The 25,787-nt window shown below is 51.3% G+C and overlaps 1 protein-coding gene across 1 annotated transcript in view; it reads left to right on the top strand.

Annotated features, from left to right (window-relative positions):
- The first annotated feature begins 2,500 nt into the window (after positions 1 to 2,500).
- LOC121161895 (focal adhesion kinase 1-like) overlaps positions 2,501 to 25,787 on the top strand; it is a 206,462-nt gene continuing 183,175 nt past the window's right edge. Inside the window, exon 1 of the mRNA XM_040988546.1 lies at positions 2,501 to 2,634. The gene's annotated coding sequence lies outside the window, so the exon portion shown is untranslated. The remainder of the gene's footprint in view (positions 2,635 to 25,787) is intronic.

The raw sequence follows: 25,787 nt of genomic DNA, 5'->3' as shown, positions 1-25,787 counted from the left end.
CTTACCGCACTGGGCCCAACCTGACTTTCTTGAGCCTATCCAATATCATCGACGTGCCCAAAGAACATGGTATTGTTTGCCAAAGGACCTTGAGTGTTGTGGATGGGCAAGGGACCGGCAAATGAGCTGGAGCTCCGCCAGCTCCAGCCTCAGTCTTGGGAGCATCACCCTCAACTCCCAGGGGAGCCAGGATTTCACCATGGCTGTCTGGTCCCTGCTTGGTGTCCTGTAATGGACGGCTGCTGTCCTCCACTGTAGTCCTAATGTGCTTGCTGTGTGTCATGTAGGGGGACGAAGGACTAACACCAAGCCACTCTGGGGGATGTTCCAGATCACACTCTAGGGGTCAAAGCAAGGTGGAAGCTCCGCCCAGATTCAAGCTGTAAATCCTTAGATTCTGCCTCTTGTGGAGAGAGATTCCAACATCTCATCTTGGACCTGGTGCAGCTTCCTCTTTCCACTGTTTGCAAAATTCACACTGTTCCAGTCATCCACTAATGAGAGGTAACCTCAAGACCTCTTACCTGGGAATCCCACTCCCCAGTCGCTTGCCGCCCCTCCCCCTAATCCCCACCCACCTACCTGTGGCTCAGATAATCTCAGTGACCAGTCCCTTGGGGCCCACCCACAGCCCCTCCTCCCGCTCCCACGCCTGACACCTTCCAGGCCCACCTGGTTGTACAAATGAGCTTGCGTGAGTGCCCTCCTCTCCCCTTCTCCCTTCCCTTTTACCTGGCTCTCCCCTTCCTCCTCCATCTTGCCCCTTCCCCTGCCCTGGCAGCCCCCCACCCTGCCACCATGGCAGGAGACATTTCCCTTCTAGTTTTCTGCCCCTCTATAGCTTCCCCTTTCCTACCCTGCTGGAATAATAGACGTCCTCACACCTCATCCCGTCTGGTGTTTCGGCTCGTGGTAAACTAATCGTGCAGAGGCTTCGGCTGCGGAAATCAGCTGTGCGCCAGAACTTAAGTGCACTGTAAAACCTAACAGGTGGGGTAGCAGAAAATCCCAAAATTGGTGGGCATTTTTAGTGTACCACACTAAGAGCAGCCTCTGACCCCAGAGATAAGCCTCAGCGTAATCCCTCTTGTCCCTTCACTCCCCCTCCATCTCCCATTGTCTTCTACACTTGTGATAGTAACCCCAGAGCTTCATTCACTCACTCAACAAATATTTATTATGTGCCAGCCCCACCAGCAATCAACACAAAGCCGCTGCTCCAATGAGGCTAATATTCTAGCGGAGGGAGTGGAGGGGCAGGAAAAACAAGGACCCGGTGTTGGGAGCAACAATGGCAGCTTTGGGGCAGAGTGCAGGACAGGGAGGTGGGGACGTGTGTGGGCAAGGATGGCAGGGCACCGCGCGGTTTCTATTCTGCACAGAGGGTGAGAGCTGTGTGGGGAGAGGGCTGTGCCAAGGAGGAAGCAAGCACCTGGAGACGACTCGGTACCATTTAGAATGCAAAAGGCAAACAGGAGACAAAAGGCACCCAGCGGCTCCAAGTCGAGCACCATTTTGTTCAAGCCCAATTTAAAAAAAAAACAAACCCTACCTAAACTCTTGCAATGGAACAGCACGGCTCTGCCAGTCTGATTGTCAAGGCAGAGTCACTCGCCTCGGAGCCGCAGGTGCGCCCTTCTGGAGCGCCCTGAGCGCCGGCCCTGCTGCCTGGCTTGCGGCGAAGATCAAAACGACACCAGAAAAATGAAAGTCGCTTTGCTTCTGCTATCATTTCCGACCGCAAGGTTGCCTCGCTGGAGTGATCTTTTTTTTTTTTTTTCAAAGGACGTAAATCACTTATCACTTCCTGCTCCAAAGGCCTCCCTCCGGGCTGCCTCAGGGATGAACCCCGGGCCCCTCCCCAGCGCCAGGCTCCAGCCCCGACAGCGCACAGCTCTCCGCGGTGCAGCCGTGAGCCGTCAGACCCCCTCCTCTCGGAAGCCCGGGGCCTGGCTTGGCACGGCCCGGCACCAGCTGGGACGCCATTACAAGACTGAGTCTCCTCCTTCGCAAGCCGGGCCCGAGACCACCGCCCAGGGTCTGTGCGCAGGCTGCGCAGGGCGTAGGGTGGGTGCCGACCGCGGGCGGCCAGGGGGCGAGGCCCTCCGGAGGGGGCAGCGAAGGCCTCGGGGAGGGCTCCCCTCCGAGGCGTCCCACCCAGCAGCCCACGCTGCTGCCCCGGGAGGCAGGCCTCGGGGTGTCCCAGGGCACCCCCGCCGACGACCCCGGCACCCCCACGCCAGGGCTTCCCCGGGCCGGCGGCCACGCCCGCGCGCAGCCCGCGGCCATCCCGAAAAGCCGGGTCCTGAACCGGCCCGGGGAGCGGCGCCCGGCGCGCACCCAGCGGGCATGCGCAGACCGCAACGCGCAGGCTCGGGCCTCGGCGGAGGCGGAAGCTCGGCTCCGGGACGCGGCCGGGCGCGCGCCTCCGCCGGCGCCGCGCACGCGCACGGGGGCCGCGCCGCCTCAGCTCTGCCCCGAGGGCGCGCGCCCGCCGCCTCACGCCGCCTCACGCCGCCGCCGGGCCGGGACCGCTGTGCGCCCGCGGCGCGAGGCGTGGGAGGGAACGCGGCCCTCGGCGCCGGCGCCGCCCCGGCGTCTGTCTCCGTCGCACGGCGCCGAGCCGCGGCCTGAGTGAGTGTGGGGCGCCGGCCGGTCGCGGGCAGGCCCGTGGCCCCGAGGACCGAGGGCGGCGCGGGGCCGGGCCGACCGATCCGACAGGGGCCGGCTCCTCCCGGGTCCGCGGGCCGCGGCGCTGCTGGGCGGCCGGGGAGGCTGGCGGCGGGGGCGTGAGGAGGCCGGGGACGCCTGAGGGGGCCGGGAGGCTCGTGGGCTGCGGGGGAGGCCGGGGGCCTGGGGCGCAGGCGGACGGGCGCCCCCGCCGAGCCGACCGAACGCCTGAAAAACAAAAGGGGCCGGGAGGAGGAGGAGGACGAGGACCGGGCGGGGTGGGGGACCGCGGGACGCGCGGGGCGGACTCCTCCGGGGCGCGGCCCGCGGGCGGCCGGCGTGGGCTCCGAGGGACCTGCGCCCCGAACCCCGAAGCCTCCCGGAGGGTCCAGCTCGTCTCCGCCCCGCAGCCCCCCGGGAGTCGCGTGCTGGGGCTCCCTCGGGGTTCCCTTTGTGGCTTGGTGTCTTTGCTCGCGGGATGTCGGGATGCCCTTCTTTTTGCTCGGAGCCCTGGCCACAGTGTCTCATTCTTGCTCCCTGAGCCTGCAGCTGGGTTTTTGGGCGCAGAGATCTCGGATAATAGTAATATTGTGGTGATGACGGGAACGGGTGCGACTCCACGGAAGGCGGGTCAGACTCGAGTTTGAGACTTGATTTCGCACTGGGATTTTTGCTTCGAAAGTAAACATCTTCACAGCTGGGGAAAATAGGCCCTTAGTATTTGAAAGCAGAGCCTCCACCCTTAGTATTTTCGTTGTAAGACCGGTCATGAAAACAGTGTCCTGGCAGGACAGTTGAGCCTTGTCCCAGCTGGGAAACCTCTGCTAAGTGTGGATGAAGTAATTCAACCCAACTTCCGTCTCTGGAGGCACAGCCGTGTTCTGATCCAGTTGTGCTGTTAATTTGAAACCCCCCGTGATATTTGAACAGGGAACTTTGTTAAGGACGTGTACATTTCCGAATCCTTACCCGTGTCGTTGGTTTCTGTCGAGGCTGGCTTTGCGTGGGCAAGACGGGCTCAACTTGCCGTGCATCTTTGGAGCTTTTCCGAAGGCTGCGGGCGCCCGGGAGCAGCGCCACGCTCTCCTGCTTCGCCTTCAGCTCGCTGCAGGCCGGCCTGCGGGGGAGCGCACACGGGGTCCCCTGCCCCACACAGGGTCCCCTGCCGGGCGGCACGCAGCCTCTGGGCTTCAGTGGCCATCCTTCAGTAAGAAGCAAGAAGCCGTGGGATTCAGAACTTAGTTCTTACAAAGTTGGGTGAAGTTAGGGAACGCGTGTCCGTGTGTCCAAGAAGGCGGAAGGGGAGCTGCGAGGGCCGGCGGCCAGTGTGTGTCCCCCGAGCTGTGTGCCCGGCCTGCGGACCCTGTGCTGGCCCGGAGGTGAGGGGCTGCAGAAGGAAGCCAGTGCACGCTCTCCGGGGCGCCCTCAGAAGGAGGGACTTCCTGCTCTACCCCTACAACGTGGGGCGACGTGATTTGGAAAGCTGCTGTCCCTTTTGGGTGTGTGTTTGAGTTAGACTCTGAAGATTTTAGGGACACATTTTCGTGTCACCCCCAACCCCGCACCCCTGTATCTTACGATAATTAAATGAGAAGACAGTTAAAATTGTCATTAAAGATGGGGTTGAAAGTGTTAATACAATATGTAAAATATTTTGAAATCAAATGTTTCCTGTTTAGTTTTTACTCCTGTCAGTTCTCATTTTGAATTAAGGTGACATTAAAAGTTTGCCTGTTTTAATATTTGTGACTGAATTTTTTTGCCAGTAATCAGATAAGTGGTTCATTTTGCCCTAAAGCTCTAGTCTATCAGAACACATTTTCATTACTGTTTTTTTCCTGCCAAGATTCCTTAAACAATTAGCAGTAGATTGCTGTGGGAAGCTAAGAATTTGTTCTGAGGCCTGTATGAATGATTGAAGAGGAGAACTTTTGGAATTTGGACAAAGTGAGGAGGTAGCATGGTTGTCGTCCAGGAGGTGCCTGCCTGCGGGACTCCGGGCTCCTGCCCTGGGAGGAGCGGGCGTGGGGTGGCCCTGACCCCCCAGCCGCCTGAGAAGGCAGCTTTGGATCTCTGTTTGTAAATTGTGTGCAGAAGTGCCAGCATTTTGGCAGAAGTTCATCTCATTTCATGACTCTGAAAAGATAGCCTAGTGCAAGAGAAATGAATTTCATATTTGGCAGTTCCTGATATTAATTTCTAGGAATTATGCAAAAATCAATCAGAACTGTTTCTGGTTATAAAGCAACAGGGATTTTTTTTTTCTTGCGATTGCTCTTAGTCGTAGCCTGATTTCCTAAACAAGGAAAACATAGTTGGTAGGGGTGGGTGCTTGCAGTGCCAGGATCCCGCATGGGTGCTGCCTTGTGTCCCAGCTGCTTTGCTGCAGTCCCAGCTCCCTGCTTGTGGCCTCGGAAAGCAGCACAGGTGGCTGATGTCGTTGGGACCCTGCACCCGCATGGGAGACCCACAAGGAGCTCCTGGCTCCTAGCTTCGAATCACCTTGGCTCCGGCCGTTGCGAGCTTTTAGGGAGTGCACCAGCAGATGGAAGAGCTGCTTCTATCCCTCTATCCTTCTGTTTGTAAATCTGCCTTTTCAATAAAAAGCAGTCTTCAAAAAGAACTGTTTTGTTAGCAGAAGTAGATGCTTTTGTCCGAATAGCGCTGTTCCCTTGTTGCAACAGGGAACCTGAGAGAACATGCCACCAGTGGCGTCACAGAGTCACCCGTGTTCAGGAGCCGAGGGGGAAGAAGGTAACATTGGGCCAGCATCTGGGGGAGTCCCTGTAGTTGTTGGGGTGTTCCTGCTACTGCCTTGTGCGAGTGAGCCAGAGAGGCCTGTGTTGCTGCGTGTCATCGCTTGCTCTGGGCTTTGTCTTCTTCGGTCCATCTGAGTTGGGGCTGTATTTACAATTTATATTTTTAAAGATTTATTTATTTTTATTGGAAAGAAAGATTTACAGAAAGGAGAAGAGGAGACAGATCTTCCATCACTGGTTCACTCCCCACGTGGCTGTAACAGCTGGAGCTGACCCTGTCACGCTGTCCTAAGCCAGGAGCTTCTCCGGGTCTCCCCTGCAGGGTCCCAAGGCCCTGGGTGTCCTGACTGGGTTCCCAGGCCACAGGCAGGGAGCTGGGAACACGGGCGGGGACATGGGTCCTGGCGCTTGGGGGGAGATGACTAGTCGGTTAGGGCATCCTAATGTTACAGAAGGCCGGATCACTCGTGTCTTCAGCCAGGCCTTGCCCTGTGCAGTGGGTGGCCCTAGTGGCTGTGCAGCTTGTGATGCTCCTTGTTGGGATCCTGGGTACTCTACTTCTGATCCAGTGTCTTGCTCATGCCCCTTGGGGGACCTGGGTGGAGTTCAGGCTCCTGGCTTAGGCCTGACTCTTAGAGGCATTTGGAGAGCAAACCGGAGGACAGAAGAACAGTGTGTCTGCCTCTGCCTTTCAAGTGGATGAAAATAAGGAATTAACAGTGAAAGTTTAACCCAGTCTTCTGAAGTAGAAGAGTATGCCTAAATTACCATGTCTGGAACAAGTCAGTAATTATGTTTTCTCCTTGAATCTCTCTCTGTCAGAACATGAAGTTCTCATCTGGCCCAGGTATAGCATATAGGCCAGCGGTTTCTCGAATGCATCAGAATTGTTTGTTTTTAATCATTTCAGATTTTGGTAGAATTATTGGATGCTTGCGGTAGTGGTTGATGCTTATTTGCCAAAGGCTGCGCCTCAGTGCCCTCTAGGTGTGCTGGCTTGCTGTGGCTGCTGTGGGAGCCAGGCTGTGGGAAGCAAGGAGAGAAGCCGAAGCAGGAGCCCTTTGTGGGACTGCTGCTCTGTGTGCACTTCTGCCAGTTGAGGTTTTCCCTCCTGCTTTTTAGGGACACACTTTGCTTCATTATTAGGGTGTGGTGCATCTACACAGGGCTCAGAAAGCCCGGGGGAGTCTTGTTCGTCAGCTGTCTGCTCTCCTTCCTTGTGCTTTGACTCCCGGCTTGGCATGCAGGTGGGTACTCGGGCATCAGAGGTTTGTCTTGGCTGAGCTCATGAGGGAACTTCATGTTTGTGCAGTAGGTGTTCGTGTTTGTGTGTCTTGTGAGAAAGCACCACGAAGGCAGACAGGTCTTTCCTTCCTTTTTCTTTTTCTTAGTTACAGGGAGAGAGGGGTCACCGAGGGAACTTCTGCCCGCTGTTGGTTCACCCCCGAGGGGCTGCAGCGCTCAGGGCTGGGGCAGGCTGAAATGAGTCTGGAACCCCAACAAGCTGGTCTCTCACATGGGTTAAAGGGGCTCAAGTGGATGGCCGGGACTTGAACCGGCACCCATGTGGGTTGCCTGTGCATGCAAGGTGAGGATTTAGCTACTGAGCCATTATGCTGGCCCAGTTGTTGGATGATTGTTAATTTCAGTGGCCAACTGCTGCTGTTTTGTTTGCCTTGGTAAAGAACTTCACTTAAAATCAGGCAGGACTTGATACTAGGGAGGAATTTGGATTACTTGTGTTTTCACTTTTGTCTGCCTTTTAAAAAAACTAATACCCTCAGAGGAGCCATGAAATATATTGCTCTCTCCTTTTACAATTTTATAACGTTCTTTTTCTGTAGAAATGAACTAGGACTCATCTTAAGTTCTGAAGACACAGAACTGTTCAAGGTGACAAAGTGAATGACCCAGAGAGTACTTTGCGAGGGCTTGACGCTAAACCCTTGCAGCATGTTCAGGGGTAGCGTCTCCTCGCACTACGTGTCAGCTGCACCTTGGCCGGTCACACCTGACCTTGTTCAGAGGCTTTTGCTGCTGTGTGGCTGACCGGAGACAACTTTGGAAGGATCAGGTGAGATCGCACAGCCTGGGAAGGAAGTCGGCCTCCAGGGAGGCTCCCTGAGCGGGCAGCGAGGTCTCTTCAGTGGTGACAGTGCTGGGGGACTCTCAGTCCGCAGGCCATTAAGCCCCAGGGGTTTTTTAGTGGTTGTTAAAAGGAGTGGCAGGACCACTGCTGCAGCTTGAACTTGGTAGAAGTGCCAGGGCTGCTGCCCCATCTGTGGCCTGAGCCCAGCAGGCTCTTGAACTTGCTGTCTGGGTGCTGTATGCCTGTCCGGGTTTGGAACCTGTGCCGTAGAGTGTTTTAAAATGAAGCAGTGGTGCTCTGACAGTGCGCCTGTTTCTGCTCACCACCGAGACCGGCCTTCGCTGTCGGGGTTCCGAATCTTGGAAGATGCGCCTACTTAATATGTGGGGGTTTTGACTACTTCATGCAGGGTAGTCAGGTTATTGTGACTTTTTTTAAATTAAATCTTGCTTTGGAATCTAAAAGAACAATTCTACATTAAAATAGCAGCTTGTATGGCTTCTAGACTTGTAATTTTTGGCAAATAGCAGGAGCGTGTGTACATTTTAGTGCTTAAGGCATAGGTTAAGTTCCCTGCTGGTTTTGTTTGGTACTGAAAAATTGGCTAGCAGGTACTGGAGTCAGAGTAATTGCCAAGTTGTAGGGTGACTAATAAAGCAGTGTTATGTGAATTGATTTTGTGCCTAGTAATGAATTCATTTTAAAATTTAATACATTTTCTTTGATCTTTTGTGTTGTTTCTTCCCCTAAGAAAAGGCTAAATGAAAGTATGAAAGTTAAAGAATCTACAAAGATGAAATCAGTGATAAGCCTAAAATGTTGTATATATGTGTGTATATATATGTATTTAAGACTTATTTTATAAATTAGAAAGGCACAGTTAAGAGAGAGCATGAGTGAGTGCTTGTCCGTCTCCTGGTTCACTCCCCAGATGATTGCAAGGCCATTGCTGGAGCAGATCACAGCCAGACGCAAGGAATTTCTTGGTCTTCCACATGGGTGCAGGGCCCGAGGACTAGGCTGTCATCTTCCACATGGGTGCAGGGCCCCAGGACTGGGCTGTCACCTTCCACATGGGTGCAGGGCCCAGAACTGGGCTGTCGCCTTCCACATGGGTGCAGGGCCCCGAGGACTGGGCCATCTTCTGTTGCTTCCTGGTTAGGAGCTGGGTCAGGTGGAGCAGCCAGGGCTGCAGCTCACTCTTCCGTAGAGCTTCCCCCCTGTGTTACATCTTGTGCAGGTTTAGGTCCTGTGCAGTGACAAATAGAACATGGCCAGGGTAGATAACTGCGTGCGACTTGGCTTCCTCAGAGGACTTGCTCCATGGGCAGTGAGGGACTGCCGTCAGGAATGAGGACTACACCCTTGTCGGGGGTCTTGGGAGTTGTCGGTGTGTTTGTTGGTTCGAGAATGTTCAGGTAGATGGATGAGAGGCTTGTGGAAGGTTTCAAGGTCAGGGTCTGTGGGGAGTTGCAGAGCCTGATGCCAGTGAAGGTGGGCTCTGCTTGTGGGAGGGCTCTTTAGGGCTGTGGACATTGTCACAGTGGTGGAGAAGGGTGGTACAGAGCACGTCCACGCCCTCACCTCCGCCAGACTTGTAGCCAGCTGTGCCGCTCCCTGGCAGCAAAAACAACATGAGCTGCAGCAGTTGCTTTCTCTGGAGTTCAAGGTGTAGTTCAGTCAGTCATACGTTAAGTGTGCTTGTAAGAGTGCCTGGCCTTGGGGCTGGCACAGTGGGTAGAGTTAGCACCTGCGGTGCCCCATCCATATGGGTTTGGTTTGTGTCTTGGTGACTCTACTTCCCGGTCCTGCTTCCTGCTAAGGATCTGGGAAAAGCGGTGGAAGGTTGTCCGAGTGTTTGGGCCCTTGCCACTCGTGGGAGTCCTGGATGAAGCTTGTGGCTTCTGCGTGGCCCAGCACTGCCCATTGCAGCTACTAGGGAGCGAGCCAGCAGATGGAGAGCGCTCTGTCTCTCCCTCCTTCTCCGTAATTCAGACTTTAAAAAAAAAATAAATGAATCTTTACCTCCGGATTGTTTATGGATGATTTGCTGCCCTGGGCCTGAGGAATAGCTGCCTTGCCTTTCTTTTTCCTGGTTGCTTCTACAACACAGCGCTCTCGCCACCTGTGACCTCTGCGGGTAACTGTCGGTATCCTGCGGCTCAGCAGCCTTCCCTGGATTTTGATGGAGTTGGTTCTTCATGCACGTTCACTCGCCGCTTGGATTTGCTCTTTTGCTCATGTTTTACTTGATTTGCAGTTCCTTCATGTATTTAGAATTACAGTAGTTTTGTTATATATTTTGCCACTGTTACTCTAGTATGCAATTTGATTTCACTTTTTAAAAGTAAGCATTGAGAAGGTTAATATAGCTTAATTTATCAATCCTTTAAAGTATTTTAAAAAATATTTTTGTTGGAAAGTCAGATTTACAGAGAGGAGAGACAGATGTTCCATGTGCTGGTTGACTCCTCAAGTGGCCCACAACTGGAGCTGAGCTGATCTGAAGCCAGGAGCCAGGAACCTCCTCCAGGTCCCTCATGTGGGTGCAGGTCCCAAGACTTTGGGCTGTTCTTGACTGCTTTCCCAGGTCACCAGCAGGGAGCTGGGTGGGAAGTGGAGCTGCCATTCTGGTGCCATTCAGGGCGAGGACTTTTAGGCTTCAAGGTTTTTAAAAAAAGTTATTTGAAAGAATTACAAAGGTAGAGGGAGAGACAGGGATGTTTTCATCTGCTGGTTCTCTCCCTGAGGCTGCAACAACTGGTGTAAGGCCAGGCTGAAGCCAGGGACCCTGAGTTCCATCTGCTACCCCTCCTCCCCTTCTGCCCATGGAAGGGGGGTTCAAGCACTTCCTCTGCTTTCCCAGAGATAGTGGCAGGGACCTGGATTGGAAGTGGAGCAGCTGGGACTTGAACTTGTATAGAGTACTGAGATTGCAGGTGACAGCTTAACTAGTTGTGCCACAACACTTGTCCCTATAGTTAATGCTTTTTCTTGTTTTTCCTTACCTAGGCCATTAGCTAACTCCTGTTCTTAAAGATTTATTCATTTCAGGTTTGGTGGGTGACTCAGTGGCTAAATCTTCCCTTTAGCAGTGTGAGGATCTTCTGTGGGTGCTGGTTCATGTCCCGGCTGCTCCTTTTGCTGTCTAGTTCCCTGCTTGCAGTCTGGAACAGCAGAGCAGGATGGCTCAAAGCCTTGGGACCCTGCACCAGTGTGGGAGACCTGGAAGTAGCTCTTGGCTCCTGGCTTTAGATAAGTTCAGTTTTGGCTGTTGTGGACACTTGGGGAGTGAGCTAACAGGCAGATCTCTCCTTCTCTCTGTAAATTTTTTTTAAAGATTTATTTTTATTATTTTTTTATTGGAAAGGAGGATATACAGAGAGGAGAGACAGAGAGGAAGATCTTCCGTCCGATGATTCACTCCCCAAGTGAGCGCAATGGCCGATGCTATGCCGATCTGAAGCCAGGAGCCTCTTCCGGGTCTCCCACGCGGGTGCACGTTCCCAAAGCTTTGGGCCGTCCTCAACTGCTTTCCCGGGCCACAGGCAGGAAGCTGGAAGGGAAGCAGGGCTGCTGGGATAGAACTGGCACCCATATGGGATCCCGGTGCGTGCAAGGTGAGGACCTTAACCACTTGTGCCACCACGCCGGGCCCTCTCTGTAAATTTGATCTGCCTTTCCAATAAAAATAAAGAAGATTTATTCTATTTGAAAGGAAGGTTTTATAGAGAGAGAAGGAAAGGGACAGGTCTTGCCTTTGCTTGTTCACTCCCTTGTTCGCTCCTCAAATGGTCGTAGTGACCAGGGCTGAACTGGTCTAAAGCTGAGAGCCAGGAACTTCTTCCAGGCACCCATATGGGTTCAGGTGTTTTAGCTTTATTGTGTGTGTGACCTGTGTCCCAAATCAGTGGTCCTGCCTCACTCTTGCGTCCCTTAGGCAGCCATATTGCTATGCAAAATTGCTGGAGAGCTATGCCCTGGTTTAAAAGAATTATTTTAAAGATTTACTTATTTGAAAGGTTTAGAGAGAGAAGGAGACATAGAGAAGGAGAGATCTTGCAATCTATGGCCCACTCCCCAAATGGCTGTGACAGCTGGAGCTGACCCTGTCTGAAGCCAGCAGCCAGGAACTTCTTCCGGGTCTTCTGCATTGGTATAGGATCCCAAGGCTTTGGGCGATCCTCGACTGCTTTCTCAGTCCATAATCGGGGAGCTGGATGGAAAGTGGAGTAGCTGGGGTATGAGCCAGCATCCATATGGGATCCCAGTGGATGCATTTTGAGGATTTAGCACCACTAGGCTATCATGCTGGGTCCCAGAATTTCGTTTCTACAACTAAGATTTGACTTTTGCTATTAAACTAGGTGGCCAAACCAGTTTCAGACAAATGTCTTGAGGGAAGCATTTACAAGTGAGACTGTTCCCTGTGCTCACTCTGGTTACTGGGTCATCAAGGGATGTGTTGGGACCCCTCTCTTTAGGCCTCACAGAGCACCAGGCGTAGAGGTGTTAGGAGCAGAGGGCATGCCTCAAGAAGTTGGTTAGCTCCCTTGGCATATTTGAAGGAAGCTGGAGATGTTGAATATGCCTGTTGTCTCATTTCACTCTGCGAGGAAGAGTTCAAGCCTGTCAGTAAGTTGGGCTGTGGTGTAGGCTCTGTATGAGATGGGAGGTGGAGGGCCCAGTGTGGTAGCCTGCTGCCTGAAGTCCTTGCCTTGGATGCACTGGGATCCCATTTGGACACCAGTTTGTGTTCTGGATGCTCCACTTTCCTTCCAGCTCCCTGATTGTGGCCTGAGAAGGTGGCTGGGGATGGCCCAAAGCCTTGGGATAATGAACTCACATGGGAAACCTGGAAAAGACTCCAGACTCCTGGCTTTGGATTGACTCACTTCTGGCCATTGTGGCCACTTGGAGAGTGAACTAGCAGATAAAAGATTTTTCTCTGCATCTCCTTCTCTGTGTAAATCTGACTTTCTAATAAAATATATAATTAAGTATTTAAGAAAAAAAGAAAAATGGGTAGTGGAGATGAGCGAGTGGGTCTGAGGATGGGTGTAGGGGAAAAACCCTGGCCGCTCTTACTGTCTGCCTGGCATATCGCGGTGGCACTGGTCTGCCACCACAGCAAGCAGAGGGGTGTAGATTAGTTTAGCTAGTGAGCCTTGTGTTTGAAACAGACTGGATCAGTGCTCTCAGGCTGGATACACTGTGTCCCAGTGTTGTCCTGGGGCCTCTAGGGAATCACCTGAGGCTGGCCATCTGAGGCTCCAGTTCGGTCTGGGGAGAGCTCAGCCTCTGTTGTCTAGCAAGTTTCCAGATGTCACTGTCCCCTAAACAGGAAGTAGAGCATCTGCTCATGTGAACCAATGTGTTATAGGTAATGGAGAATGAAGTAGGGGGACCCCACTTTGGATAAGAGCAAGACTGCTTTCTGAAATAGGGATTTAAAATGAAATGTGACTTGGTCTGAGAGTTGAGTGACCTTAAGTGAAGTACACAGGTAAGGGCGTGGCTGCTGGGAACAGGATGGCTTGGTAAGCTGTGTCCAATAGAGTAGGTTCCTAAAGGCTGAGCGGGTTGAGTGATTCATGGTTCATGGTTGAACCTAGGTGATGTTGAGTGCCTCTCATTGGCTACTTTCTGAAGGGTAACAATCGTAGAAAGAAAGTTTTTTCATTCAGTGTGTCAGTTTCTAGTATTCAGCCCTTCCTGAATCTTTGCTCTCCCTGTGAGTGAGGTGGGAGGCTCAAGTAAGGACTGCTGGCTGGTGTTGGTTTCCCACGCTGACAGAGACGGATGGTAGAGGTGCTTGCTGTGGTGCTGAGACTAATGGACCTGCCTGCTCATGTGGGAGCAGGACCCTCCTACCCACTCAGGGACAAGCTCACTGCTTGCACTTTTTTTTTTTTTAAGGATTTATTTATTTTTACTAGAAAGGTAGACTTACATAGAGGAGAAACAGAAAGACCTTCTATCCACCGGTTCACTCCATGGCTGCAATGACTGCAGCTGAGCTGATTCTAAGCCAGAGCCAGGAGCTTGTGCCACGTTTTCCACACAGGTGCAGAGCCCCAAGAACTTGGACCCTGCTTTCCCAGGCTGCAAGCAGGGAGCTGGGTGGGAAGCAGAGCAGCTGGGACACAAATGGGACACAAACCAGTGTGCATATGGGATCTCGTCATTTGCAGTGGGAGGATGAGCCAGTTGAGTTGTTGCCCTCGGCCCACTGCTCAACACTTTGTTTTTTAGATGTTAAATTACAGTATGTTCCTGTTGAGGGCTGAGCAAACAAGAGCTTCTAGATTCTTTCAGGACCAAGAGGATTGTGTTGGCTTTCCTGCTTTCACTTGTGGAATCCTGCAGGACCTGCTGAGAGCAAACCCTCAGGCCCCAGTGCTCAGCTCTACTGCCCCCAAGGGCCCAGGTGTGTTCCAGATCACTGCCTTGTCCTGCCCGGGTGGTCCCACCCTGCCCCAGTCTCCCCGCCAGGGACTGCACTTCCTTAGCCTTCCCACGGACAGCATTGCTGCAGAGCCCCCAGTTCCTTGTCCCTCAGGCTTCTTTCACCATCTGAAAAGGTTTGCAGTTTACTTATTTCTTAGTCTCTTACTTGGCTCTGCTTTAGAGTCGGTGAGGAAGAAATGTCTAGTTCATTGCTGTGTTCTAGTGTTTAAAACAGTGGGATGAATGTAGTATTTAGATTTTTTTTTTAAAGATTTATTTTTATTGTTTTTTTTTTTTTATTGGAAAGGCGGATATACAGAGAGGAGAGACAGAGAGGAAGATCTTCCGTCCGATGATTCACTCCCCAAGTGAGCGCAACCGCCGATACTATGCCGATCTGAAGCCAGGAGCCTCTTCCGGGTCTCCCATGCGGGTGCAGGGTCCCAAAGCGGGTGCAGGGTCCCAAAGCTTTGGGCCGTCCTCAACTGCTTTCCCGGGCCACAGGCAGGGAGCTGGAAGGGAAGCGGGGCTGCCGGGATTAGAACTGGCGCCCATATGGGATCCCGGTGCGTGCAAGGCGAGGACCTTAACCACTTGCACCACTGCGCCGGGCCCGGTATTTAGATTTTTTAAAAAATTTTATTTTACCTGTAAGTCACAGTTACAGAAAGAGAGAGAGACAGAGACAGGGAGAGAGATCTTCCATCTACTTGATCACTCCGTGTGGTCACAACAGCTAGAGCTGGTGTAGTTGAGCGCCTGACGCTTTTGTCTAGTCTCTTACACAGGTGCAGGGGTCTAAGGCTTTGAGTCATCCTCTGCTTTCTCAGGCTAAAAGAAGGTATCTGGGTTGAAAGTGGAGCAGCTTGACCACAGCAAAAGCAAATAATAATAATATTAATAATAATAAAGAGAAAGAAAAGAAATAATAATAAAAAAAGAAAGTGGAGCAGCTGGGACTTGAACAAGCACCCATATGGGATATCAGTGGTGCAGGCGGAGGATTGGCTAGCGAGGCCACTGTGTTGGCTGTTTCTCATTTCTGTTCTTAGTTTGTTTGCTTTGAATTCTGCACTGGGGAATCACACTGTGTGTCTGCTTGATGGCTTGCCTCCCTCTGCACACCCACCTGTGGGGCTGTGTGTTGTCAGTGTCCGCTTCCCTGGGGGTCATCCAGCCTGCAGCTGGCAGCCTTGGCTCTCATGAGTCTTGCTGCTGCCGCCCAGTGTGGAGCCCCTGGCCTGGACCTGGGTCTGGGCTGCAGAACCAGCAGTCTGACTGTTGGGTTGTGGGCCTCCAGAGTGCTGGCCCACTCACTGGCCCTGGGAGGGCACACAGCGATTCTTGGTTGCCACATGCTGGCCAGCAGTTTATTTTTGTCAGTTTAATCATTCTGTTGGATGTGTCATAAACGTTATTGTGGCTTTAATTACTTACTTATTGGCTGTTTTTGTTTTGTCTTCTATGAAAGATCTGTGAATTCTTTGGGAATACTGCTCTGTCACTTCTCAGCCTTTTGCCAAGATCAAGTGTAATTTAAGTTGTTCTGTTTGGATTACAATCCTTTATCATTGTGTGTGTGCTTTTAAAGACTTATTTTTATTGCAAAAGCATATTTTTTGAGAGGAGGAGAGACAGAGAGGAAGATTTTCTGTCTGATGCTTCACTCCCCAAGTGAGCGCAACGGCCCGTGCTGTGCTGATCTGAAACCAGGAGCCAGGAGCTCCTTTGGGTCTCCCATGCGGGTGCAGGGTCCCAAGGTTTTGAGCCATCATCGACTGCTTTCCCTGCTTTCCCAAGACATGAGCAGGGAGCTGGATGGGAAGTGGGGCTGCCAGAATTAGAACCGGCGCCCATATGGGATCCTGGCGTTCAAGGTGAGGACTTTAGCCATTAGTTCACTGCGTCAGGCCCTATCATTGTGTGTTATAGATATTTTCCAGGTTATGGTTTATCTTTCACCTTATGGTATCTTGGAATTAAAGTTCTTAACCTTAATATCTTTGGCTTTTTCATTCCTCTTGGGTAATTATTTTGTTTCATTTAATGGTAAGTTTTGATGTAAAATGTCTTTGTTATTTAGTTCTTAAAGCATTTTTTTTACTACTCAATATGTCCAATATTTAGGCACATCTTCAAATTTCCATATTCCTTTGCTGATTCATGGTTTATTTTAACATGTTGATAAATTCCAAACAACAGAATTTTTTCCACTGTGTTGAGACCCAATTGGATTACATTTATGTATACATACACATTAGAAAATGTATTATGTATGGACACAGTTCTTTGGAATCAATCTTCTTTTTTTGAGAGATTTATTTCTTCTTTAAACGTGTATTTTATTTGTTTGAAAGGCAGAGTTAGAGAGGGAGAAGCAGCTCTCCCGCCTGCTGATTCACTCCCCAGATGGCTGCAGTGGCTGTGCTGGGCATGTTCTAAGCTGGAGTCAGGAGATTGTTCCAGGACTGCACGTGGGCTGAGGACCCCAAGCACTTGGTCATCCTTTGCTGCTTTCTCAGGCACATTAGCAAGGGGTGGAATTGGAGTGAAACAGCTGGGACTCCAGTTAGTGCCCACATGGGGAGCAGCACTGCTGGAGGCAGCTTTGCCAGCAGCGCAGGGCTGGGAGACATCTTTGTTGCCGCCAGCCCCCCGTGAGGGAGGGGTGGAGAGGGCCGCCCCTGCTGGTTAACTCTCCAGATGGCCACAGCAGCCATGGCGGTCAGTGTTATCTTACACTAACCCGAGCTGTAGTTTCAACTGCCTGAGATCTAGGTTCTAACTCAGCACATTTTAATGTGGTTTTAGGCTTAGTAAAAGCACCAAATGCAAAAATTGTTACATTTCTTTTTACCTCTGGAAACATGCTAGTTGCTGGCTGCAGTCCAGGTATTAATGTACATTAGCACCTTTGGGCTGTGGTGCCACACTGAGACATACCAGCAAGGGACTGCTTCAAGTGCCAGCTTGTTTTAGCTAGGTTTGCATAGAGGGCTTCATGCTGTGACTGCAGCTGCCTGCCTTCTGCTGACGTTTGTTAGCTAAGCTGTCTTAACACTATTGGAGTTAGATGAGGGTCAGATGCTGTTTTATGTGCCCTGCCCTGTAGAGTCTTGGTCATTGGTAATTGGAGGTGTTTAGGTACTTGTTGGGAGACAGATCTGTCTCAGAAAAGTCACTTGATTTCTGGCAAATTATTTAATCTTTGTGCTATTCAGTGCCCTTTTTATAAGATGGCAGTATTTATGGTCTTAACCATTTTGATTGTGTGTGTTACATAAAAACGTCTACAAATATTGGGTGCTACCATTAGGGTCTTAGCTCGCTTAGGGTCTTAGTAGTGTTTTACTTCCGATGTCCCCAGCCTTTCCATTTCCATTTTTCAGCAGTTCTTGAGCTGGTATCTTCAGTTCATTCATTTGTTTAGCATCGTGCAGTATTGAGCCCCAGGGTAAAAGACAGCAGGGAGTGAGTGTGTGTGTGAGAGCCCATGGGCAGTGGCTGAGTCAGGGCAGAGAGCTCTGAGACCCACTGTCCACGGGTGCTCGAGTCAGGACAGGTTCCTCTGAGACCCACTGTCCAGGGGCGCTCGAGTCAGGGCAGGGAGCTCTGAGACCAACTGTCCACGGGTGCTCGAGACAGGGCAGGGAGCTCTGAGACCCACTGTCCACGGGCGCTCGAGTCAGGGCAGGGAGCTCTGAGACCCACTGTCCACGGGTGCTCGAGACAGGGCAGGGAGCTCTGAGACCCACTGTCCACGGGTGCTCGAGTTAGGGCAGGTTCCTCTGAGACCCACTGTCCACGGGTGCTCGAGTCAGGGCAGGGAGCTCTGAGACCAACTGTCCACGGGTGCTCTCCACAGGTGCTCTAGCTTGGAAGTGCCACACCTTTGTGTTGAGGGACAGGCAGTAAATGCTTCAGTTTTGGGGTGGGGTCAGATAACCATACTATGTGTTTCTGGGGTTCCCCCCCCCTCAAAATACCCCTTAAAATGTGAAAGCCATTGTCAGACCAGGAACCATACAAGAACTGGGTGCAGGCCAGATCTGATGGCCTTTTTGCCAAGGTTCCTGCAGTGGAACTTGGGGAGCAGGAAGGGCGTGGCACTCCTGAGCAAGGGCAGGCGAGGTGTGAAGCCCAGGAAGGAAGGCAGTTCAGTGGGTAAAGGGGTGGCTTGCCTGCCGGCCTTCAGCTGGGGAGCAGCCGCTGTGTTCCCTCACTTAGGTGGTCAGGTTGTCCAGATGAGAGAGGAGGGCCTTGAGGGCATGGCTGAGAAGTGGAGAGCCAGGGGCTGATGGGCAGCTCCTTTCTTCTTTGGCCATGTCACTGGCGCGGCGTGGCAGGGAGCTCCAGGTTTCTTCCGGTAACTGCCTTGGGAAACTCCTTTTGCTCAAGTTTTGCTCCCCACCCCCCGTGCCAGGATATAGTAATAATCAGACAGTGGCTTTGAGGGGTGGACATGAAACCCTGAAGTTGTAAACAGATTGTTTATGATTGTGTTTTTTTCCTTGGGGATTGTAAAGCTGTTGTCAGATTTTAAAAGGGCGGCTGACCAAAAGGAGGAACCACTGTATCTGGTGACCTGTAGAGGTGGTGGTGGTCTGGAAAAGCTGGACTTGGCTTGGCTTTAAATGTGGCACATCCCCAATGCCAGGCAGAGGCAGACAGGTGACTGTCCTACATGCAGATGTATTGGTAGCAGGTAAGACTCACTGCCCCCCCCCCCCTTCCCGCTTCACCCTTTCCCCTAAAATATAAAACAGGACATGTTCTTACAGTAGAAAGCCCGCCAGGTGTTGAGAGCTCTGAGATGGCGTGGAGTCCTTTCAGCATGCAGTTGAATATTAGGCAAAGCTAGTGGATATATGCATGTCTTAATACTCACATGAGAGGTGGTGTCACTTTCAGTCAGTGTAACAACAACGCTTAATCTCTGGTGTCAGTGACTCTGCCTGCAGTCCTCCAGGGGACTGTGCTTCATCCCCAGGGCGACAGACAGCTGGCTCAGGCAGACGAACCTGCCTGCCTTCCTCCCTCCCTCTTTTTCCTTCCTTTCTTGTGAAAGATTTATTTATCTGGAAGTCATCCCCTGCCCCATCCTCCAGCCCACGGTCTGAAGCTGCAGTAGCCAGGAGTGGGCCAGGCCTGAGCCACGAGCGTCGTCTGGGTCTCCCATGTGGAAGGCCAAGTGCCTAGGCTATCCGTGGCTGCTTTTCCCATGCCATCAGCAGGGAGCTGGATCAGAAGTGGAGTATCTGGGAGATGAAACGGTGCCCGTGTGGGAAGGTGTTACTGCAGTCAGCAGCTTTACTTGCTGCACCAGAGCAGGGAGGGTCTAAGGATTGAAGAGGTCACCTCTCGGAAGGTGGCAGTTAATGCTGTACTGCGTGAGCTCTAGGAAGGTCAGTGATCACCCCGGCATTATTGGCAAGTTCAAGAACTTATTTTTTGGGGTAGAAGATACATTACAACTCCTTGCAGTATCATTTACCATAAAACTGAAGCAATTAACATGTCTGCACAGGTGAAGATGTTTCCTGGAGTGTGTCATATTTGACACCTGTCCTGTCTGACATTTCTATTTAGTGATTTGAATAAAGAGCAGAAATCAAGGTGGGAGATGGCTCATTTTTAGAATTAGATTTTTAAAATATTTTGGCAGGTTGTAATGAAGTGCTAAATCAATAAGCTGAAATTTATTAGGAATAAATGTAAATTGGTGTATTTAGTTAAAAAGAAAAGCAACTAAGGAATTGGGCAAAATGCCGACCCTTGGATTTCTTTTTTGAGAGAGGGATGAATAGCATTTTCCTTAGGTGGAATCCAAGGACCATGTTTCTATGAAAAAATTGAACTGGAGTGGCCGATGGTGTTGTGAGCCACCTGTGAGGATGGCGTCCCTGAGTGCTGTCTGAGTCTTGGGTGCTCTGCCTCCAGACCAGCTCCCCCCAGTGTGCCTGGGCGCCTGCCGCCTGCGTGGGGAGCTGGTGAATTCCAGCTTCCAGTTAGCTCAGCTCTTGCTGCTGCAGCCGTTGCAGAAGTGAACCAGTGGATGCGAGATGTTCTCCCTCTGTGTTAACTCAGCCTTTCAAATAAATAAATACATCTATTTTTTTTGAGTTAGAAATGTTCATCTGTCAAAGCTAATCTTTTAAAAATATTTATTAGTTATTTTCTATGATCGAGCAGGTCCCCGAAACCACTGAGGGGATGAGGTGACTGGTCTGCAGCCGGTCGAGCATGTCTGTTTATTGTAACACCAGCGCGAGCTTCCATAGACTAAGGAGGGGAAGGCAGGAGGGCATTTCCCGACAGTTCTCCCACCCGACAGTGACCCTGAAATTGACTCGGAGGCATGTCTGTCTCTCTGGACCCTTCAGTCACAGGTCACTACCACACTTAGGCTGGAAGGTATGCCTCAGGTCACGGGCAGGTAGGCCACGAGTGGTATTTGATTTTTCAGAGTTGCTTATCAAGGCTTGTCCAAGGACAGAGAAGAGAGACTGCCGTCAGCCCACCTCCCTCGCCTGCGCAGGCACTGGTTAGGTCGGGTTGAAGGCTCGCTTAGCCGAGACTGCTGTCAGGCTTCCGCCGGGGCCGCGGTGCCGTGTGCCCGTTATCTGCACAGGCAAGCAGACCCAGATCCAGGGTCCTCTCGCACAGGGCAGTGTGGCAGGCCTAGTGATGGCTGCCTCCCTCCCACTCCCCGCTTCTCTCCCGCTTGTCACCTCCTGCTGCTTCCCCCACATTATTACAGTAGTAAAGTCCTTTAGCAACAGTTACACGTTTAACCTCTGGCTATTTAAAATGTGTCATAGCATTGTAGGTATAGGCAAAGGTAGAAAGTCTGGTATCATATTGTCGAGGTGTGTTAGTCACTTCTGGGAGTCCTTTCAGACGCACCGCAGTGTAACTGGTGTGCTCGTCTCCATTATACAGTTTATGAGAATAATGTAATCTGTCTTTGAAAATATCTTTATTGATAAATATTACCAAATACTGATAAAGGTTCAGGACTGAATTAGTGTTTCTGGAACTTCTTTGAAAATGTCCTTAGCTGTAGTTCTTTTTTTTTTTTAAAGATTTATTTTATTTTTTATTGGAAAGGCGGATATACAGAGAGGAGAGACAGAGAGGAAGATCTTCCGTCCAATGATTCACTCCCCAAGTGAGTGCAACGGCTGCAAACCATTGAAAATCATTTAATGTCCTCAAACTCTTTGTGCAACTCTTATTGCAAAGTGAATTGTCTTAAACAAATTTCATTCTTGAGGGTTTTTTTTTTTTTTTTTTGGCTTCTGCAGTCAAACATGGTTTAATAAAGTCATCGTTGTCCATATAAAAGGAGGGCACCTGAGGGTTTTGAATGAAGCAATGATGACCTCTGCTTCCGAGTTGACTCAAGTCTGTGTTGGAATAGGTGCAGGAGTAAGCCCCAGGGCAGATCAAAGACCTGTGGGTGATTGAGTGAGTGGATGTGGTGGTGGTGGCGTGGGGCAGCGTGGGGCAGCGTGGGCAGCATGGGCAGCGTGGGGTTGTGGACATGGAGCACAGTGGGCAGTGTCTGCACACTTGGAGGGAGGAGCCTGCATTTTGCTGACAGGATTGAATGGGGATTGTGGTAGGAAGAGTTGAGGAAGACATCTGCTGTTTTTGGCTGGAGTGAGTGTGGGGAGTGAGTGACCTGTCGCAGAAGCCCTGGAGGGTGACATCAGGGTTTGAGTTTTTTCAAAAAGATTATTTCTTCTTTGAAAGGCAGAATTGCAGTAAAGGAGGGATTAAGGTAAAGAAAGTCTTTGATCTATCATTTCACTCCCAGGACGGCCAGGGCTGTGCCTGCTGGAGCCAGGAACCTGGAGCCCGCAGCTCCACCTGGCTCTTCTGCGTGGGTGAAGGGGCCCCAGGGCCTGAGCCGTCCTCTGCTGCTGCCCCGGGCCCACCGTCAGGGAGCTAGGTGGGAAGCTGAGGAACTGGGGACTGGGGCTCTTATGGGATACTGGCTTGGCAGCCCAGCCTGCTGCACAGCTCCAGCTCTGGAACTTGAGCTTTGAGATGTCTCTTGGAGATTTTATTCATTTACTTTTGGTAATGTTTTCCCTCTTTAATGGGTCTAGAAACTGGCTGTAACATAGAGTGTATTCTCCCTTTTAGATGCCAGTTGCAAGTGTCACAGGCAATGAGACTTGTGCTTCTGCTCCAATGGCTGTGAATTAGAGCCGCCATTCCCCTCCTGAAGGTTTGATTAACATACTTGAATCCAAAAAGCTTAGGGTTACACAAATATTTATTGGTTTGCTATAAAGGACATTTAAAAAGATAGAGGTGGAGAGACACACAGCCTGGGAAAAGTGGGAGAAAGGGCCCAGATCTCACCTCCTCTCTCCTCACCGGTGGCACCCTTGGCACCCTCACAGGTGACACCCTCAGCACCCTCACCAGGAAGGCTGTCTGGATCCTCTCCAGTTGGCACCCTTGGCACCCTCTCCCGGGAGGCACCCTCAGCACCCTCACAGGTGACACCCTCAGCCCCTCACCGGTGGCACCCTTGACATCCTGAGCGGGAGGCCGTCTGGATCCTCTCAGAACTGTCTTCTGGGGCTTTCAGTGGAGTCCTCGTAGATGGTTACTGGGGAACTGAGCGAGAAAGCCAGCAAAGGTTTTGCAGCTCTTTGGCTTTCTCTGCTCTGGGCACGGGGCAGATGCCTCCTTAAATAGAGGTGCTGAGATGTGCGAAGTGGGGCAGAGGAAGCGGGGCCAGTGTAGAGCCCTTATTACCTGCGCTAGGGAAGATCAGTTCTTGTTCCTGCAGAATGAGCTATGAACTAAGGACCACGTGCAAAGTCTGAGAATTATGTATCCTGTCATTGTATGACCCCAGACACTTTGAATTTTGAGTTTGACTCCTTCAGTCCAGCTGGAAGGGCTGAGAGATTGAAAGTCAGGGTCGCAGCTATTTACAGCCGCTGCGTCTCAGGGCTGCTCTGGACGGGCGGAGGTCTCAGCTGTGCCAGTCCCCGCTGCTGTGCTTCGGGTCCCTGCTCTTGCTCCCAGACCCTGGTGCGGATTCCAGCGGAAGCTGCTCTAGGTCTGGTCTAGGTCTAGTTGTTTTTCTCCTTTCACCTCCAGAGAACAGGGTTCTTTTCCATCTCACCAGACTTGAACGAGCGCCTCCCATTAGTTACCAGCCTGGGTTGTAGCTGGAAGGGGCTTCTGGGAAGCGTAGTCGTGACTTCTCTCACTCACAGGACACTACATTGTTGGCTGTGATCCTGAGCTGACAACAGCCGGTCACCTGGACTTACAGATTGGAATTTGGGAGGAGAGTCCTGGCCAGAGGCTGTACTTGACGTGAGGTCGCTTGGGACGTAAACGTAGGTGATAGAGAACTAGAAAGCTGTGGGGACTCTGGGACTGACAGATCTGAGAGAAGGAGCTAATAGTGAGGGAAGAAGGAAAACAGAAGATTCCTGGAAGCAGAGAGGCCGGCGGTGAGCACCATCAGCTCTGTCACTGTGGCCGACAGGTCAGCTAGCTGAGTGGTAACCTTGCCGTGTATCAGTGTGGAAATCACAGGTCACCTGAGAGAACTGAGGATGGACGGGATGCAGCCAAAGCTAGTGGCTTTAAGAGATAAAGGGAAGGGGGCCAGTGTGTGGCAGAGTGGGTAAAGCCACTGCCTGCAATACTGGCATCCTCTACCAGCTGCTGTACTTCCATTCCAGCTCCCTGCTAATGGCCTGGTGAAGGCAGCAGGTGATGGTCCAAGTCCTGGGCCCCAGCAGGCGCTGGCTTCATGTGCTATAGCATAACCCTTCCTCCCCCACACCACAAGCAAAAAAGGTTTTTTTTTTTTCTTTATTCTTCTTTAAGATTTATTTTACAGGGGTGATGTGTTGTCTCAGCTGGCTAATTTTCTACCTCCAAATGCAGTATCCTTTGTTGGCACTAGTTCATGTCCTGATTGCTCCACTTCCCATTCAGCTCTCTGCTTGTGGCCTGGGAAAGCAGAGGAGGATGGCCCAGGTACTTGGGACCCTGTACCCATGTGGGAGACCTGGAAGAAGCTCCTGGCTCCTGGTTTCAGATAAGCTCAGCTCCACAGGTCTGACTAATGTGGCATTCGGGGAGTGAACCAGCAAATGGAAGCTCTTTCTCTCTGTCTGTCATAGATCTGCCTTTCCAAAAGAGAGAGAGAGAGAGAGAGAAGCCTTCCACTGGTTCACTCCCCCGGTGGCCCTGGTGGCTCCAGTGGGCTGGTCTGGGCCCAGCTGAAGCCAGGAGCAGGGGGCTTCATCTCAGCTTTCCAGGAGGTGCAGGGGCCCAGGCACTTGGACCACCTTCCGCTGCTGTCCCAGGTGTGTTAGCAGAGCTGAATTAGAAGTGGAGCAGCCAGGACTTGGACCAGCACCCATACTGGAGACAGGTGCTGCAGGCAGCGGCCTAACCCCAGACCCCAAACCCCCAGAAATGTCAAAGGCGATAGTATGCGCCTGTACCTGAGTACACGCCACCTCGTGAGGGCCTGGTTGGCATAAGCTAGCGTTTGTGCCGGCTCGGCGATGGCTTGCCTTGGTTTTCTTTGCAGTGGATTGACAGTTCCATCCTTCCTCATGCTTCCCTGCATGGCTTGGAGACTCTGGATCTTGTTTAAGTCTGATGAATTCATGTGTTTAAATTCTAGCTTTCTTCTCCAGTCCACACTGTTTGCTTTTCAAGAAATAGATTCTGTGGTTGTTCTCTCCAGAATGTCTAGTTGCTTTCAGCGGGAGAGATGGGGTGGAATGTCTTCCTTCTTACCTAGAGTTGGAGCAGATTGCAGTGGGGCTGTGATAACCAAATGACTTTTTTTTTTTTTTTTGGTAAAAACTAATTTGTTTTCATTTTATTTGAAAGGTTAGAGAGATAGATAAGATTTTCCATCTGCTGGCTCACCCTCCAAATGGCTGCAACGGCTAGAACTGAGCTGATCTCAAGCCAGAGGCCAGGAGTCAGGAGCTTTTTCCAGGTCTTCCATGTGGGTGCAGGGTCTCAAGGCTTTGAGCTATTCTCCTCTGCTTTCCCGGGTCACAGCGGGGAGATGGCCGGGAAGTGGAGCAGCCAGGACACGAACCAACATCCACGTGAGATGCTGGTTCCTGAAGGTGGAGGGTTAGCCAGTTGAGCCATTGTGCCAGTTTGAAGCCTTTTGCACCATTGCATTTTGTGAGGATACTACTTGTGCCATGAAGAAGCAGGCTTTGAATTGTGTTTGAACTTCAGATCTGAGCCTTACTGCCTCTGGTATTATTCAAAATTCTCAGCTTCTCTGAATCTGTTCTTTCAAATCATCTATTAACTAGAGGTTGTAGTGACTTTAATAAATATGATAGAAAATACAATTCTTAGCGCATGGCTTTTCATAGAAATAAAAACTTATTTTGGGCCTGATGCGATAGCCTAGTGGCTAAATCTTTGTTTTGCATCTGTCAGGATCCCGTATGGGAGCCAGTTTGTGTTCTGGTTGCTCTACTTCCCAACCGGCTCTTTGTCTATGGCCTGGGGAAACAGTCGAGGATGGCCCAATGCCTTGGCACCCTGTACCCATGTGGGAGACCAGGAGGAGGAGGCTCCTGGCTCCTGGCTCCTGGCTTCAGATTATCTCAGCTCTGGTGGCTGCAGTCATTTGAGGAGTGAACCAGCAGACGGAAGGTGTTTCTCCGTCTCTTCTTCACTTTGTAAATCTGACTTTCCAGTAAAAATAAATTTTAAAAAAACAACTTATTTTTAGGGCCTTCTGTCTCACGTTCAGCAGATAAAGTTCCTGACGGTGTAGTAAT

This window comes from Ochotona curzoniae, unplaced genomic scaffold (assembly GCF_017591425.1).
Source record: "Ochotona curzoniae isolate NIBS_2020 unplaced genomic scaffold, NIBS_Ocur_1.0 contig_4917, whole genome shotgun sequence".
NCBI classification, from domain to species: domain Eukaryota; kingdom Metazoa; phylum Chordata; class Mammalia; order Lagomorpha; family Ochotonidae; genus Ochotona; species Ochotona curzoniae.
Note: the sequence above shows the minus strand (reverse complement) of the source record. Positions and strands in the feature narration are given on the sequence as shown.